At 46.4% G+C, this 18,689-nt stretch overlaps 1 protein-coding gene across 1 annotated transcript in view; it reads right to left on the bottom strand.

Moving 5' to 3' along the window:
* The window catches only part of LOC140426718 (uncharacterized), a 137,817-nt gene that overhangs the window by 59,795 nt on the left and 59,333 nt on the right, over positions 1-18,689 (bottom strand). The window lies entirely within an intron of this gene.

Here is an 18,689-nt window from a genome sequence, read left to right as displayed (position 1 = left end):
GGTGAATGGGAACCGGGAGTATTCGTCAATCACGTTCAGGAAGTACTTGTTGCGATCGGTGGAGGGGAGGGGGCTTTTGAAGTCCAGACTGAGGCGTTCAAAGGGACGGGAGACCTTTATCACGTGCGCTTTATGTGGCCGTTAGAAATGCGGCTTGCACTCTGCGCACATCTGGCAGTTCCTGGTGGCGGTCCTGACCCCCTCGACCGAGTAGGGCAGGTTGTGGGTCTTTACGAAGTGATAGAACCGAGTGACCCCCGGGTGGCAGAGGTCCTCGTGGAGGGTTCAGAGGTGGTCCACTTGTGCGTTAGCACGTGCCGCGGGATAGGGCATCGGAAGGCTCGTTCAGCTTTCCGGGACGATACAAGATCTCATAGTTATAGGTAGAGAGTTTGTTCCTCCACCGCAAGATCTTGTCGTTCTTGATCTTGCCCCGCTGTGCATTATCGAACATGAAGGCAACCGACCGTTGGTCAGTGAGGAGAGTGAGTCTCCTACCAGCCAGGTAATGCCTCCAATGCCGCACAGCTTCCAATATGGCCTGGGCCTCCTTTTCCACTGAGGAGTGGCGGATTTCTGAAGCGTGGAGGGTGCGTGAAAAGAAGGCCACGGGTCTGCCCGCTTGGTTGAGGGTTGCCGCCAGAGCTACGTCGGACTACGTTGGAAGGGGAGGGACTCGTCGATCGCGTGCATCGTGGCCTTTACGATATCCGCATTGATGTGGCTGAAGGCCTGGCGGGCCTCTGTCGACAGGGGAAAAACCGTGGACTGGATTAGCGAACGGGCCTTGTCCGCGTAGTTGGGGACCTACTGGGCGTAATAAGAGAAAAAGCCCAGGCAGCGTTTCGGGGCCTTGGAGCAATGGGGGAGGGGGAACTCCATGAGGGGGCACATGCGTTCAGGGTCTGGGCCTATCACTCCATTTCACTCTACGTAGCCGAGGATGGCTAGACGGTTGGTGCTAAACACGCATTTCTCCCTGTTGTATGTGAGATTCAGGGCGTTCGCGGTCTGGAGGAATTTGCGGAGATTGGCGTCGTGGTCCTGCTGGTCGTGGCCGCAGATGGTGACGTTGTCGAGGTACGGGAACGTGGCCCGCAAACCGTACCGGTCAACCATTCGGTCCATCTCCCGTTGGAAGACCGAGACCCCGTTAGTGATGCCGAATGGAACCCTTAAAAAGTGATAGAGCCGCCCATCTGCTTCAAAAGCAGTGTATTTGCGGTTGCTCGGGCGGATGGGGAGCTGGTGATAGGCGGACTTAAGGTCCACCGTGGAAAAGACTTTTTACTGTGCAATCCGGTTGACCATGTCAGATATGCGGAGAGAGGGTACGCATCCAGCTGCGTGTACCTATTGATGGTTTGACTGTAGTCTACGACCATCCTCTGCTTCTCCCTGGTCTTTACAACTACCACCTGAGCTCTCCAGGGACTATTGCTGGCCTGGATTATGCCTTCCGTCAGCAGCCGCTGGACTTCTGACCGGATAAAAGATCGGTCCTGGGCGCTGTACCGTCTGCTCCTCGTGGCAACTGGTTTGCAATCCGGGGTGAGGTTCGCGAACAGGGAAGGCAGATCGACCTTGAGGGTCGCAAGGCTGCAGATAGTGAGTCGGGGTATAGGGCCGCCGAATTTAAACAAACTCTGGAGGTTACACTGAAAATCCAATCCCAGGAGTGTGGCAGCGCAGAGGTGGGGAAGGACGTAAAACCGGTAGTTCGTGAACTCCCTCCCCTGCACCGTGAGGTTCGCGAAGCAGAGCCCTTTTATCTCTAGCGAAAAGAAATTCTGCCGCCAGAAATTTTTTTTGATTACTCGGGTGGATCGGAAGGGAGCGTCTTACCGTATCGGGGTGTATAAAACTCTCCGTGCTCCCAGAGTCGATCAGGCAGGGCGTCTCGTACCCATTTATAAATACTGTCGTTGTTGCTATTTGGAGCGTTCGGGGCCACGACTGGTCCAGGGTCACAGAAGCCAGTCGTAGTTGCTGCATTGGGGCGTTTTCTTCAGGCCCCGTGGGGCCATCCATCCCGGGGTCCTTAGCCGTCGGCCAAGATGGCGGCGTCCACGGGTCGCACACGGTTGGGGGTGGACAAGGTGGCTACGCCCATCCCTCCCGCATGGAGTCCGGGACCCAAGATGGCGGCGCCCGTTGGCCGCACATGGATCGCTGGGTGGGTTGAGTTTGGGGTTCTCCCCCGGAGATTATGGCTACCCCCCGGGCCTGGCACACTGCTAAAAAGTGCCCCTTTTTGCTGCACCCTTTGCAGAGGGTCGAGCGGGCTGGGCAGCGCATTCGGGGGTGTTTCTCCTGCCCACAAAAGTAGCAGCGGGGCCCCCCCCGGGTGATCTGCCGCTCTGGCAGCGCAGGCCTGCGGGGGGTCCCGGGGGTTCGGTCGCGGCGGGGGTCGACGATGCCCAAGGGGCTGCTGTGCAGTCGGGAACGTAGGCACGGGCGTTCTGCGATGCCACATGAAATGAGGCCGCAAGGGCCCGTGCCTCTTTGAGACCTAATGTGTCTCTTTCCAGCAATCGCTGGCGAATTTGGGATGAGAGCATACCTGCCACCAACGCATCTCGGACCAGTAGCTCTGTGTGTTCGTTAGCCGAATCCGATGGGCAGTTGCAGTTTCTCCCCAGTATTAACAGCGCACTGTAGAATTCGTCCAGCGATTTCCCCGGGGATTTGCAGTCTCGTTGCAAGCTGGTGGCGTGCGTAGACCTGGTTGATGGGCTGAACGTAGATTCCTATCAGCATGGCGATCGCCACCTGGAAATCGTCCGCATCCTCTATGAGAGTGTAGATTTCAGGGCTCACCCTGGCATGCAGGACCTGCATTTTCTGTTCTTTTGTAGGTATGCTGGGGGCCGTTCGGAGGTATCCATGAAAACAAGCTAACCAATGTTTAAACGTGGCCGCTGAGTTTGTCGCGGGGGGCTGATTCGCAGACACTCCGGAATGATTCGGAGCTCCATGTCCTTAAAAGTCTGCGTAATAAATTGTAGCACAATCAATCACTCACGAGACGAGATGAGAAGGAGTCGAACGATTATTACACAGACTTGTTCCCCAGTAGCACAGTTACAGAATGCAGATGCTGGGAGAACCTGGGCTCTTATACTCCGCTTTACTGGGTGGAGCCAGCAGGCGGCTGATCCAATTGGGACCCAGTGTCTATCCACCAATAGCCTCTCAGCATCACAGGGTGCCTTAATACCCCTAATACATACCACCACACACACCAACTCCAAAGCCCCTCACACCCACCCCTTCCAAACTCCTAATACCCTACATTCAAACAAACCCCAAAACCCAACAAACCATAAATCTCAACCGTCGTATCCAAACCACGCCAGCCTAAACATCTTATACATAAAACAGTTAACCATAACATCCAGGGCAGCACGGTAGCAGAGTGTTAGCACAGTTGCTTCACAGCTCCAGGGTCCCAGGTTCGATTTACGGCTTGGGTCTGCGGAGTCTACATGTTCTCCCCGTGTCTACGTGAGTTTCCTCCGGGTGATCCGGTTACCTGCCACAGTCCAAAGATGTGGAGGTTAGGTGGATTGGCTATGCTAAATTGCCCTTAGTGTCCAAAAAAGGTTAGTTGACATTACGGGGATAGGGTGGAGGTGTGGGCTTGGGTAGGGTGCTCTTTCCAAGGGCTCTTTCCAATCGGTGCAGACTCGATGGACCAAATGGCCTCCTTCTGCACTGTAAATTCTATGGTTCTATAATGGAAAAGAACAACATAAAGGAAAAACACCATCACAATACATCAATGTCCAAATTCAGTCCAGTCCCAGGCTTTCTGCCTTCACAAATGCCTCTGCCACTGTCTCAAAATAGTAGTCCCTCCTTTATGCGTGACCCTTAGCTTTACTGGGTAGACCACACCAAACTGCACATTTATACAACGCCACCTTAGCCCTACCGAAGGCCGTCTGTCACTCGCCAGCTCCTGGTATACATGTTTATCATTGCCATCCCACTCCATCTCCCACTTCTGTTTCAACCACCTCAGCACCTTCTCCTTCACATAAAAAGCGTGACAGCAGACGATCACACCTCTCGCCGTTCTTGGTTTCGGCTGGAGCGACCGGTGAGCCCTGCCCATCAACCTCGCCAGCATCTCGGCGAAGTACTCTGTAGGCCTCTGGTCCTCAGTCACACCCGCGATCCTCAAATTCTGCCTTTGTGATCTGTTCTCCAGGTCTTCGACTTTTGTGCCCAGCCCTCTGTTGATGTCTGCTATCTTCTGCAACTCCTCACCCATCATGAGAACGACAGGTTGAGGGATGACCTGATAGAGGTCTACAAGATTATGAGACGCATGGATAGAGTGGATGGGCAGACACTCTTTCCCAGGGTGGGGGGGTCAGTCACTAGGGTGCATAGGTTTAAGGTCTGTGGGGCAAAGTTTAGAGGAGATGTGTGAGCCAGGTTTTTTACAGAGAAGGTGGTGAGTGCCTGCAATGCGCTGCCAGGTGTAGTTGTGGAAGCAGGTACATTAACGGCATTCAAAAGGCATCTTGACAAATGCATAGATAGGATGGGTATAGACATAGAATTTACAGTGCAGAAGGAGGCCATTCGGTCCATCGAGTCAGCACCGGCTCTTGGAAAGAGCACCCTACCCAAGGTCAACACCTCCATCCTATCCCCGTAACCCAGTAACCCCACCCAACACGAAGGGCAATTTATCATGACCAATCCATCTAACCTGCACATCTTTGGACTGTGGGAGGAAACCGGAGAACCCGGAGGAAACCCACGCACACACTGGGAGGATGTGCAGACTCCGCACAGACAGTGACCCAAGCCGGAATCGAACCTGGGACCCTGGAGCTGTGAAGCAATTGTGCTATCCACAATGCTACTGTGCTGCCCGTATAGAGGGATACGGCACTAGGAAGTGCTGAGGGTTTTGGCCAAGGGTGGAATGACTGGAGGGCTGAAGGGCCTGTTCCTGTGCTGTTTGTTCTTTGAGGTGAACTGGTTGCTATGCCGTGACAATGCCTCCTTCATTTTCTCTCCTTGATCCCACACCACTATCAAAGTCTTCACCAATTCCTCTCTCATCAGGTCAAGGGTCTCATCCACCCACTCCTTAAGCAAAGTCATCATCTCTGTCTAATACCTTTCAAAAAGTTTTGAGAACAGCCGCTCAAATTCCCAGGCCATCACTTTAGCCACCTTTTCCACCTTGATGAGCGTGTCTCCTAAAAAAGGCAATTGTGGCAGGAGCCACCAAACATGCAACCTCCACCGCAACTGGGAGTCCTCAATTCTTCAACATTATGTACAGGTGCTGAGCTCCTCACTTTCTGGATATTCGGCAGATTCTGCTTACTCTTTCATCTGTGCCTCAAAATCCTCGTCCGGGATCTTAAGTATAATTCCTTTTTTGGATTGGGGTTATTCAACTTAAGACAGTGAGTGTGTTTGGAACAATTGAATTCTTTCAGGTTTTGAAGGTTAAATAGGAAGTGACTGGAGATGGCTCTTTCAGTTGCAAAGATTTTCTTGTGTGTGGAAGAGGTCATTAGGGATGGTTTACAAAGGGAGAATAGTAACAAAAGCTTTGTGTTTGATGGAGAAGCTGCAGTTAAACTTATCTAAAGGGCTGAGGAATGAAGGGATAATACAAGCCACAGCTCAAAATTGAAATTTGCCTGAGAACCTTGCCCCTCGCCTGAGGTGTGGTGATCCTTTGGTTAAATCACCACCAGTCAGCTCTCCCCCTGAAAGGGGGAAGCAGAGTCTGGTCATCTGGTCTATGGTGACTTTAGTGTTGGTTCAAACAAAGTTGATAGGTAGAGCTAGTGAAGTGTTTGCATCACTATCAGAGGAGGTATCTAGGGATTATGATGAGCTGAGAAAAAACATATTAGGTGCTTGTGAGTTAGTGCCAGAAGCCTACAGACAAAGGTTTAGAAATCTAAAGAAAGAACCAGGTCAGACATATATAGAATTCAAAATAATTAAACAAAATCATTTTGATAGGTGGATGAGAGCATTAAAATAGTCCAAATAAATGATGATCTTAGGGAAACAATTATTTTGGAGGAATTTAAACATTCACTTCCTGCAGTAGTGAGAACTCATGTGGAAAAGCAAAGCGTTAAAACTGCTAGACTGGCAGCAGAAATGGCAGATGGTTTTGATTTGGTTCACAAAGCAAAGTCCAGTTTTCAACATCAATTTCAATCTGTGAACGATAGGGAATGGGGAAATGAGAAATTCACAAGTAGTCAAGGCAAAAGAGATTTAGTTGGTGATGTTGAGGAGAGTTTGCCTCAGGTTAAAGAGGAAACCTATGATAGTGGAAGAGAGATAAGAAACCTTAAATGTTTTTATTGTCATAAAGTTGGAGTTCTGAAGTCACAGTGTTGGTTGCTTGAATACTGGGAAGACAGACTGGGTAATCCAGGATAAGCCAGTGGCGTGTATTAAAGTGGGAAGAAAAACCATTGTCCTAATGGAAGAGGTGCAACCCAGTGTACAAACTGTTCAGAGGCTGGTGGATAAGCAGGTGGCAGAACATTTAAAGGATTTTATCTGTGAGGGTAAGGTTTACTCGTGTACAAAGTGGAATAGGTAAGGAGATTAAGATCTTAAGGGATACAGGAGCAAGTCAGTCTTTAATAACGAAAGATAAGGAGATCTGTAGTTTGGATGTGTTGCCTGGGTAGGTGGTAATATGTGGAATTCGTGGTGAGAGGAGTGTGCCACGATGTAAGGTAAGGTTCGGGAGTCTGGTGAGAAGTGGTGGTAGGAGTAATAGAAAAATTACCTTTTTCAGAACAATTTATCCTAGGTGATGATAAAGTTGGATCACAGGTGGGAGTACAGAATACAGTGGTTGAAAAGTCAGTAGAAGGTCAAATAACAGGTGTTGCAAAAAGTATATCCTGGAGTGCTTCCTGATTGTGTGGTTACAAGATCACAAAGCCACAGATTCAGACAGGAGGAAGAGAACTTGAGTGCTGTTATGGACGCTGAGGTTCAGTTGTCAGAAACCATGTTTGATCAAGTGGTTGTTAAAGAACAGGAGCAGGTGGTGGATGAAGCGGATATCTTTAACTCAAGAAAGTTGGATGAAATACAGCAGAAAGATTCAGAGATAAAGACTTTGTTTTAGAAAACATATACTGAAATAGAATCTGAGTGTACACCAGAGTGTTATTACATTAGAAATAATGTACTAATGAAAAAATGGTGACCGTTACATATTCAGACAGATGAGAAATGTGCAGAAGTTCATCAAGTGGAGCAATTTCTTCACTCCGAGGGTAGTGAGTGTCTGGAATGTGCTGCCAGAGGTAGTAGTAGAGGCGGGTACAATTGTGTCTTTGAAAAAGCATTTAGATAGTTACATGGGTAAGATGGGAATAGAGGGTTATGGGCCAAGTGCGGGCAACTGGGACTAGCTTAATGGTAAAAACTGGGCGGCATGGACTGGTTGGGCCGAAGGGCCTGTTTCCATGCTGTAAACTTCTATGATTCTATGAAGTGGTATTACCGGTGGGTTATAGAAAGGTGGTTTTGCAGGTAACGCATGAAGTTCCAGTAGGAATCATTTAGGAGTAAGGAAAACTAAAGCAAAAATACAAAATATTTTTATTGGCCTGCAGTGCATAAGGATGTCATGCATGTCAGGTAATAGGAAAACCTCGGGCTGTAATCAAACCAACACCTTCAATATCTCTTCTATTTGAGGAACCTTTTACTAGGGTGCTAATTAATTGCATGGGACCCCAGCCTAAAAAGAAAATTGGGAATCCGTATTTGTTGACCATAATGGATGTGTCTACTAGATTTCCAGAGGCCATTCCATTAAGAAAGATAAGGCAGATAAGAAATCAAAAATTCGTAATTTTGTTAGTGGGGAGAAAGTATTGTTACCAATGGTAGGTAAATCTGACAAATCTAGACCCACCCTGGTTTTCTAGAGGAATACAGGGGAAGATCAAACTGAAAAAGAAACCGTACGATAGGCACCGCAGATACACTAGACTAGTACGGGAAGTGCAGGGACAAAGTACAAAAGGAAATAAGGAAATCAAAGCGAGGCCATGAACAAAGATTAGCAAGGAAAGTTAAAGAAAACCCAAAGATGTTTTATACATATATTAATAGTAAAAGGTTAGTTCAGGAAAAAGTGGGACCTATCAGAGATGAAGAAGGGAATTTATGTGTTTATGCAGAGGCTGTGCGAATGGTTTCAAATCAATATTTTTTTCCCCCGTGTTTACCAAGGAAATGAATGATGTAGATTTGGTCATGCAGGAGGAGCACTGAGATATTGGACAGGATATTCATAAAGAAAGAGGAAGTACTCGAAGGGGTGGAATCCTTAAAACTTGATAAGATACTAGAGCCAGATGGATTGTCTCCGAGGCTACTGAACAAGGCCAGGAAAGAGTTAGCAAATGCTCTGAGGATGATTTTGCAATTCTCACGAGGTACAGGGGAGGTACCGGAGGACAGGAGAAATGCAAATGTGGTTCCGTTATTTAAAAAGGGGTTGAAGGAAATGCCTATTATAGGGCAGTCTTACGTCAGTGGTGGGCAAATTAGTCGAATCAATCCTGAGAGATAGGGTTAACTGTCAATAGCCAGATGGATTTGTTAAAGGATGGTCTTGCCTCAAATTTGATTGAACTCTTTGAGGAAGTAACAAAAAGGGTTGATGAATGTAGTGCAGTGGATGTGGTTTACATGCATTTTAGCAGGACGTTTGACAAGGTCCCACATAATAATAATAATAATCGCTTATTGTCACAAGTTTGCTTCAATGAAGTTACTATGAAAAGCCCCTAGTCACCACATTCCGGTGGCTGTTCGGGGAGGCCGGTACGGGAATTGAACCCGCACTGCTGCCTTGTACTGCATTACAAGCCAGCTGTTTAGAACAAGAACAAAGCAAAATTACAGCTCAGGAACAGGCCCTTCGTCCCTCCAAGCCTGCTCCGATCCAGATCCTCTATCTAAAACTGTCGCCTATTTTCTAAGGATCTGTATCCCTCTGCTCCCTGCCCATTCATGTATCTGTCTGGATACATCTTAAATTACGCTATCGTGTCGGCCTCTACCACCTCCGCCGGCAATGCGTTCCAGGCACCCACCACCCTCTGCGTAAAGAACTTTCCACGCATATCTCCCTTAAACTTTTCCCCTCTCACCTTGAACGCATGACCCCTAGTAATTGAGTCCCCCACTCTTGGAAAAAGCTTCTTGCTATCCACCCTGTCTATACCTCATGATTTTGTAGACCTCAATGAGGTCCCCCCTCAATCTCCGTCTTTCTAATGAAAATAATCCTAATCTACTCAACCTCTCTTCATAGCAGGCGCCCTCCATACCAGGCAACATCCTGGTGAACCTCCTCTGCGCCTTCTCCAAAGCATCCACATCCTTTTGGTAATGTGGCGACCAGAACTGTATGCAGTATTCCAAATGTGGCTGAACCAAAGTCTTATACAACTGTAACATGATCTGCCAACTCTTGTACTCAATACCCCTTCCGATGAAGCAAAGCATGCCATATGCCATCTTGACCACTCTATCGACCTGCGCAGCCACCTTTAGGGTACAATGGACCTGAACACCCAGATCTCTCTGTATATCAATTTTTCCCAGGGCTTTTTCATTTACCGTATAGTTCGCTCTTGAATTGGATCTTCCAAAATGCATCACCTCGAATTGAACTCCATCTGCCATTTCTCCGCCCAACTCTCCAATCTATCTATATTCTGCTGTATTCTCTGACAGTCCCCTTCATTATCTGCTACTCCACCAATCTTAGTGTCATCTGCAAACTTGCTAATCAGACCACCTGTACCTTCCTCTAGATCATTTATGTATATCACAAACAACAGTGGTCCCAGCAGGGATCCCTGTGGAACACCACTGGTCACAATTCTCTATTTTAAGAAACTCTCTTCAACTACTACTCTCTGTCTCCTGTTGCCCAGCCAGTTCTTTATCCATCTAGCTAGTACACCCTGGACCCCATGAGACTTCACTTTCTCCATCAGCCTACCATGGGGAACCTTATCAAATGCCTTACTGAAGTCCATGTATATGACATCTACAGCCCTTCCCTCATCAATCAACTTTGTCATTTCCTCAAAGAATTCTATTAAGTTGGTCAGACATGACCTTCCCTGCACAAAGCCATATTGCCATTCACTGATAAGCCCATTTTCTTCCAAATGGGAATAGATCCTATCCCTCAGTATCTTCTCCAGCAGCTTCCCTACCACTGACGTCAGGCTCACCGGTCTATAATTACCTGGATTATCCCTGCTACCCTTCTTAAACAAGAGGACAACATTAGCAATTCTCCAGTCCTCCGGTACCTCACCCGTGTTCAAGGATGCTGCAAAGATATCTGTTAAGGCCCCAGCTATTTCCTCTTTCACTTCCCTCAGTTACCTGGGATAGATCCCATCCGGACCTGGGGACTTGTCCACCTTAATGCCTTTTAGAATACCCAACACATCCTCCCTCCTTATGCCGACTTGACCTAGAGTAATCAAACAGCTATCCCTAACCTCAACATCCGTCATGTCCCTCTCCTCGGTGAATACTGATGCAAAGTACTCGTTAAGAATCTGACCCATTTTCTCTGACTCCACGCATAACTTTCCTCCTTTGTCCTTGAGTGGGCCAACCCTTTCTCTAGTTACCCTCTTGCTCCTTATATATGCATAAAAGGCTTTGGGATTTTCCTTAACCCTGTTTGCTAAAGATATGTCAAGACCCCCTTTAGCCCTCTTGATTCGTCGTTTCAGATTGGTCCTACATTCCCGATATTGTTCCAAAGCTTTGTCTGTCTTCGGTCGCCTAGACCTTATGTATTCTTCCTTTTTCCTCTTAGCTAGTCTCACAATTTAACCTGTCATCCATGGTTCCCTAATCTTGCCATTTCTATCCCTCATTTTCACAGGGACATGTCTGTCCTGCACTCGAATCAACCTCTCTTTAAAAGCCCACTGTGCTAAACCAGCCCTGATGACAGATTAATAAAAGTTAAAGCCATGGGATACAGGGCAATGCGACAAACTGGATAAAAAGTTAGCTTCGTAACAGGAAACTACTAAAGGTAATGGTCGATGGCTGCCCTTGCAATTGGGAAGGTGTTTCAAGTGGTGTTCCACAGGGCTTGGTGTTGGGACCCCACTGTTTGTGTTATTAACGATTTGGATGTGAACGTGAGGAGCACGATTGGGAAATTAGCAGACAACACAACGATTGGCCAAGTGGTGGACAGTGTAGAGGATAGCTATAATCTCCAAAATGATACAGATGGATTGGTGGAGTGGGCGATGAAGTGGCAGATGGAATTGAACATGGAGTTGTGTGAGGTCATGCATTTAGGGAAGTCAAACAGTTATAGGAGTACACAATAAATGGGAATATACAGGAAGTGAGAGATCTTGGCGTACAAGTGTACAGGTCCCCACAGGCAGCAGTTCAAGTAGACATGGCTGTAAAAGTATATGGAATGCTCTCCTTCATTGGCAGATGTATAGAATATGATATAATGTTGGAATTGTTCAAGAAATGGGTGAGGCCACAACTGGATTATTGTATGCAATTCTGGTCACCACATTACAGGAAGGACATAATTGCTCTGGAGAGAGTGCAGAGGAGGTTTACAAGAATGTTTTACAAGAATGGAGGTTTACAAGGGCTAGAAAAGTATAGCTACGAGGAGAGATTGGATAGGTTGAGGTTATTTTCCTTCGAGCAAAGAAGGCTGACGGGTGACTTTATTGAGGTGTACAAAATTATGAGAGGAAGAGATAAGAGTGGACTATATAAAATTGTTTCCCTCAATGGGGAATTCTAGAACCAGGGGACGTAGAATCTCCACAGTGCAGAAGGAGGCCATTCGGCCCATCACGTGCATCAACTCTTTGAAAGACGACTTAGGTCCAATCCCCCACATTATCCCTGTAACCGCACCCAATCTTCAGACACTAAGGGCAATTTTGCATGGCCAATCCACCTCCACATGTTTGGACAGTGGGAGGAAACCAGAGCACCCGGAGGAAACCCATGCAGACACAGGGAGAATGTGCAAACTCCACACAAACAGTGACCCAAGGTCAGAATCGAACCCTGGCCCCTGGTACTGTGAGGCAGCAGTGCTTACCACCGTGCTGCCCATAGATTCAAGATAAGTGGCAGAAGGTGTGGAGGGGACATGAGGAAGAATTTTTTTACGTGGAGGGTAGTGGGTGTCTGGAATTCGCTGCCCGAGTTGATATGAAGGTAGCGAACCTAAACTCTTTTAAAAGGTTCCTGGATCTGCACCTTAAGTGCTGTAAACTACAGGGCTCTGGACCACATACAGGAAGGTAGGATTAGAAAAGGCACCTGAGTGTCTTCGGACTAGCATGGACAAGATGGCAGAATGGCTTCCAGTGCAATAAATTTTCTATGGTTCCAGGTGAGTCATTGTAAGCAAGATTTAGTGGGCCTTATTAAATTGAAAGGAAATTGAGTGACATTAATTATTTCATAAGAACGCCAGACAGAAGGAAAACTCAAGAGTGTGTCACATTAATATGCTGAAAGGATATTTTGATAGAGATGGAAAGAAGGAGGAGCTATTGTAACTTAGGGAGAAGAGATAAATCTTGGTGATTCTGAATTGGACTTTCCTCAAATTGGAGGAAAGGAAGGAGGAGTGCTCCGAAAGCTAGTGATTTGAAACAAACCTGTTAGTGCTCCGAAAGCTAGTGATTTGAAACAAACCTGTTGGACTTTAACCTGGTGTTGTAAGACTTCTTACTGTGCTCACCCCAGTCCAACGCCAGCATCTCCACATCAAATTAAATTGGACAATGAGGAAGTATTAAGAAATTGGGATAAATTATTGAGTTACCTTCCAGAGGAAAATCAAAATGACCTAAAAGAGTTATTACAGTCACACAGAGGGAATAAATCATGAAGTACAAAAATAATTATGCATGATGTGGAAGTAGAAATGCGATTCCCATTAAACAACATCCATACAGGTTTAATGTATTAAAGTTAGCACAGGTACAAATGGAGATTGACAGCATTCTTAAGGATGATATCAAAGTGAGTTGCAGAGATTGGAGTTCACCGATTGTCATAGTACCTAAACCGTATGGAACACAACGATTGTGAGTGAACTAAAAAAAGGTCAACGCAGTTACGAAGTCAGATGCGTATCCTATTCCTCATTTGGAAATCTGTGCTGAAAACGTGGGACAAGCAAATTTTATTACCAAACTTGACTTACTTAAAGGATATTGGCAAGTACCTTTATCAGACCGGGCAAAGGAAGTTTTGGCTTTTGTGACACCAAATGGTCTGTATCGGTTTAAAGTCATGTCAACTGGAATGCGCCAGCAACATTCCAGAGATTAACCAATAAGGTAATTTCTGGACCAAACAATTGTGCAGTTTACGTTGACGATTTGGTGGTGTTCAGTCAAGCGTGGAAGGAGCATTTGGAACATTTAAAAGAAATATTCGAACATCGAGAAGGAGACATTGAGTTCAGTAGTGGTACAAAATTTTTGTATTTTTGTTGGTAACAATTCATCGGAGACAGTTGCACATACAGACCAAAATGCGTTAAAGTCTTTGGACAAGTTTAAAAATCAAGACCGTTCAGATGGAGTTTATTGTTACAACCATTTAAAATTTAAATTCTACATGAGGCAAAAAAAGAAAATGTGATTGCTGATGCGTTATCACAACTGTGAAGTGTGAGAAGACTGGACCGTTCGAAGATGGAAATGTAAGGCTGAAATGGACTATACTCATGCTTATGTTGGCATGTTTAAAATGTAAAGTGATATGCATCTTATGGAGTACAAGTTGTGCTTCATCATGAGAAATGTTAAAAGGCTTTGGAAAAATGAAGCCATCTGTTTATATTGCTGGTTCATATTTATTTAAGGAGGGAGATATGACTCAGGCAGGATTTTAGATATATTGCATGAGAAACATTTGAAAATTTAAGGGTTAAAAGCCTGGGTTTGAGTGTGTTTGGCTGCAGTATTCATGTTTTTAAAATAATCTTGTTTTGCAAGATCAGAAAGCTTTTAGGAGCCAGAGGTGTAATTGACCATCGTAAAAACATGGGCTAATGCATTGTTATCTGATGAGGGGGAGTCTCTGGGGAGGTAATGCGTTGTCAGCTTGGGGATTTAATTTGTTTTCAGCTTGGGGGGAAGGGGGTGATGTCATTGCTGGGTGGAGCTAAGGCATTCAGACATTTTGAAGAACCATTTTTAAGCTGAGTTGTGATCTGGCTTACGCTCAGATGTAAACCGTTTGTTCCTGTATATTCCCTTATTTCCACTTTTTTATTTTTGCCGTTACATTTTTGATCCAAGGATGATTAATGGACGTGTCTTTAAGACAGCCTGTATCCTTAATTCAAGCAGAAGAGAGCAGTGGCCTGTAGCTTAATTAAAGCAGATGCTTTCAGCAGCAGGAAAACCACTGTGTTGGTTCAAACCGGAGCGGTAGTCTGTCCGCACCAATGACGGAGATTGGCTGGGATCCGGTTTGATTTATTTGGCTGGTTGCCAATGAATTGGGCCAAAAGACTATGCTCTGCCCAGTAACAGGTGGTGATTGGATCTGATCCCACTGGAATGTTTTCAGAGTCACAAGGGTTCCAGGTTTCAATTATGATCCTGGCAACCTGGTGGAGAGATCTAACTAACTCTCTCCAAAAATATCCAACTAATTATCTTTAGAAGGCCACTGTGAAGGCTGATTCTCTCTCCAGGATGACTGGGTGCCATTCTCTTGGGACTGCAATGGCTTGAAATCAAACCACGGGGTGAAAGCAATGTTTTATGTAAAATAAGGTATCTCTCCAGAAAGCCTGCTTGCCTGTGAGTATTGAATCTTCTAATCTGCAGGGACCATGAATGAATAACTCTGCCAAGAAGGCCATTACCAGCTATAAACCAGGGCCTTTAATCTGCAAGCATGCTGTGAGGAAAACCTGCTGAAGGACTACCATTTCTACACCTTGTGACCTTCATTCTTATTATTTGAACCCTCCCTGCTCTGTTTGTGTCCGTTTGTCTTGTGTGTGTGGGCAGAGGATGGGACAGTGAAAGTGGGTAGTTTGTATTAGCTTATTATCCAGTTGTATTTACTGCATATTTCATGATAGTTCTTGGTATAAATAAACAACAATCATGTTTAAACTCAGAAACCTCGTGACTGTAATTATTGGGCAGCCAAGGGCCAAAGACTTGGGAATTATTTTTTGTTTAAATTTTTTTATTGGCATTTCTCATATATATGCACAATTGTATCTATATATATATATATATATATATATGTATCACATTTTTCTTACCCGCGTTAATTTACTTTATTTTACAGAAGAGGTTTATTTTTCTTTCTTTTAATTGGTCCTATATACATTTCACCGCCCTCTGGGTCAGTCTATGGTTCCTCCCCCCTCCTGTTGTACCCCCCCTCGCATACTCCCCCATCACTTTCCCCCCCCTCCCATTGTTGACTTCGGCTGTGCTTTGTTTTTATTTCCAAGGGTAACACCCACCCCCCTCCTCCACTGCTCTTCTTTTTGTGGTTTCTCCACCTTCCTTCCGTCTCCCCTCCCCGGTAGCGCAGTCCTTTGGTTCCTCATCTATCTCGGTTTTTATTCTTAACTTATTCCTCGTTGCTGACCTCGAACAGGTTTTAAACAGGCCGACAAATTGCCCCAAAGTATCTTGGATGGCAGACTTAATCTTCTCCAGGTGGAGAAATTCCAGAGGTCAGCAAGCCAGCCTGCAGCTGTGGGTGGTGGTGCTGATCGTCAGCCAAACAGGATTCTCCGGCGTGCGATTAGGGAAGCGAAAGCAAGGGCATTAGCCCCCTTCCCCATGTGTAGCTCTGGCTGCTCCGATACCCCGAAGATTGCCACTATTGAGCATGGCTTCACTTTCACCCCCGCAACCTTGGACATTGCCTCGGAGAAGGCTGTCCAGAACCCAGCAAGCTTGGGACAAGCCCAGAACATGTGAGTATGGTTGGCCGGGCCCCTCTGGCACTGTTCACATTTATCCTCCACCTCCGGGAAGAATCTGCTCATTCGGGTTTGTTGCTAACTTTTGGTTGGTTCAATTGGCTCTGTTTTATAACCTTTGCTCTCGAGTCGCCAGGTATCTTTATGATACCGCCACGTTCAAGTAATTATATCACTCAATACACCGATTAGTAAGATTCAAATCAAAGCACATTTATTATACACAGTAATCGCGACTCATGCACAAATTCTACGTCTAAGCTACTTCTACAACTAACAGGCCTATACTTAACTTCGGACTGGCCCACCAGGTCAGGGGAACAAATGGCCTTTCGTTCGGGTTCTGAGTCTGCGGGATTCGAAGTTGGTACGGACTGGTAGCTAGGAGCGCCTATCTCATAGCGAGCGTTGTAGCCACGTAAAATGGCTGCTTCCCGATTAGAATGGTCAAACCCCAATCTAAAATGGCGAACGAAAGAGGCTGATGGGAAAATCAGCCAACAGGACTCAAACGGACAGCTGCAGGTAAAACTGTATTCGCCTCTGGGGAAATCAGTCCAGACCAATACCTGCAGCCATCAACATCACAACAACCCAGCCACCTGCATTTTAATCAGCCATCCCCGGGAACAATTGCTACAAATTAGCAACATAAAGCCGACCCAGACCTTTCGGCGCCAGCAGGGGCTGACACAAAGGAAGGTAAACGACAACCCCCCGATCAAGGAATTGCCCCATTATTGGAGCATATCGAACCAAGTGATTGGGACCAAGTCCAATCACTTGGAACCAGGTACGAGGTCCGCCCCGAGAGGCGGGAATCCCCTGGGGACTATAAGAATAGAGGCCAAGCTCAGCTCGACCCTTCTCTTCCTGCTCGCAACCTTCGAGACCCGTCTACAAGAAAACTGTAAGTCTTACTCCAGCAAAGAACAAAGAACAAAGAACAAAGAAATGTACAGCACAGGAACAGGCCCTTCGGCCCTCCAAGCCCGTGCCGACCATACTGCCCGACTAAACTACAATCTTCTACACTTCCTGGGTCCGTATCCTTCTATTCCCATCCTATTCATATATTTGTCAAGATGCCCCTTAAATGTCCCTATCGTCCCTGCCTCCACTACCTCCTCCGGTAGTGAGTTCCAGGCACCCACTACCCTCTGCGTAAAAAACTTGCCTCGTACATCTACTCTAAACTTTGCCCCTCTCACCTTAAACCTATGCCCCCTAGTAATTGACCCCTCTACCCTGGGGAAAAGCCTCTGACTATCCACTCTGTCTATGCCCCTCATAATTTTGTATACCTCTATCAGGTCACCCCTCAACCTCCTTCGTTCCAGTGAGAACAAACCGAGTTTATTCAATCGCTCCTCATAGCTTATGCCCTCCATACCAGGCAACATTCTGGTAAATCTCTTCTGCACCCTCTCTAAAGCCTCCACATCCTTCTGGTAGTGTGGCGACCAGAATTGAACACTATACTCCAAGTGTGGCCTAACTAAGGTTCTATACAGCTGCAACATGACTTGCCAATTCTTATACTCAATGCCCCGGCCAATGAAGGCAAGCATGCCGTATGCCTTCTTGACTACCTTCTCCACCTGTGTAGCCCCTTTCAGTGATCTGTGGACCTGTACTCCTAGATCTCTTTGACTTTCAATACTCTTGAGGGTTCTACCATTCACTGTATATTCCCTACCTGCATTAGCCCTTCCAAAATGCATTACCTCACATTTGTCCAGGTTAAACTCCATCTGCCATCTCTCCGCCCAAGTCTCCAGACAATCTAAATCCTGCTGTATCCTCAGACAGTCCTCATCGCTATCCGCAATTCCACCAACCTTTGTGTCGTCTGCAAACTTACTAATCAGACCAGTTACATTTTCCTCCAAATCATTTATATATACTACAAAGAGCAAAGGTCCCAGCACTGATCCCTGTGGAACACCACTGGTCACAGCCCTCCAATTAGAAAAGCATCCCTCCATTGCTACCCTCTGCCTTCTATGGCCTAGCCAGTTCTGTATCCACCTTGCCAGTTCACCCCTGATCCCGTGTGACTTCACCTTTTGTACTAGTCTACCATGAGGGACCTTGTCAAAGGCCTTACTGAAGTCCATATAGACAACATCTACTGCCCTACCTGCATCAATCATCTTAGTGACCTCCTCGAAAAACTCTATCAAGTTAGTGAGACACGACCTCCCCTTCACAAAACCGTGCTGCCTCTCACTAATACGTCCATTTGCTTCCAAATGGGAGTAGATCCTGTCTCGAAGAATTCTCTCCAGTAATTTCCCTACCACTGAAGTAAGGCTCACCGGCCTGTAGTTCCCGGGATTATCCCTGCCACCCTTCTTAAACAGAGGAACAACATTGGCTATTCTCCAGTCCTCCGGGACATCCCCTGAAGACAGCGAGGATCCAAAGATTTCTGTCAAGGCCTCAGCAATTTCCTCTCCAGCCTCCTTCAGTATTCTGGGGTAGATCCCATCCGGCCCTGGGGACTTATCTACCTTAATATTTTTTAAGACACCCAACACCTCGTCTTTTTGGATCACAATGTGACCCAGGCTATCTACACCCCCTTCTCCAGACTCAACATCTACCAATTCCTTCTCTTTGGTGAATA

This window comes from Scyliorhinus torazame, chromosome 7 (genome assembly GCF_047496885.1).
Source record: "Scyliorhinus torazame isolate Kashiwa2021f chromosome 7, sScyTor2.1, whole genome shotgun sequence".
NCBI classification, from domain to species: domain Eukaryota; kingdom Metazoa; phylum Chordata; class Chondrichthyes; order Carcharhiniformes; family Scyliorhinidae; genus Scyliorhinus; species Scyliorhinus torazame.
This window is presented reverse-complemented; position numbering and strand designations above follow the sequence as displayed.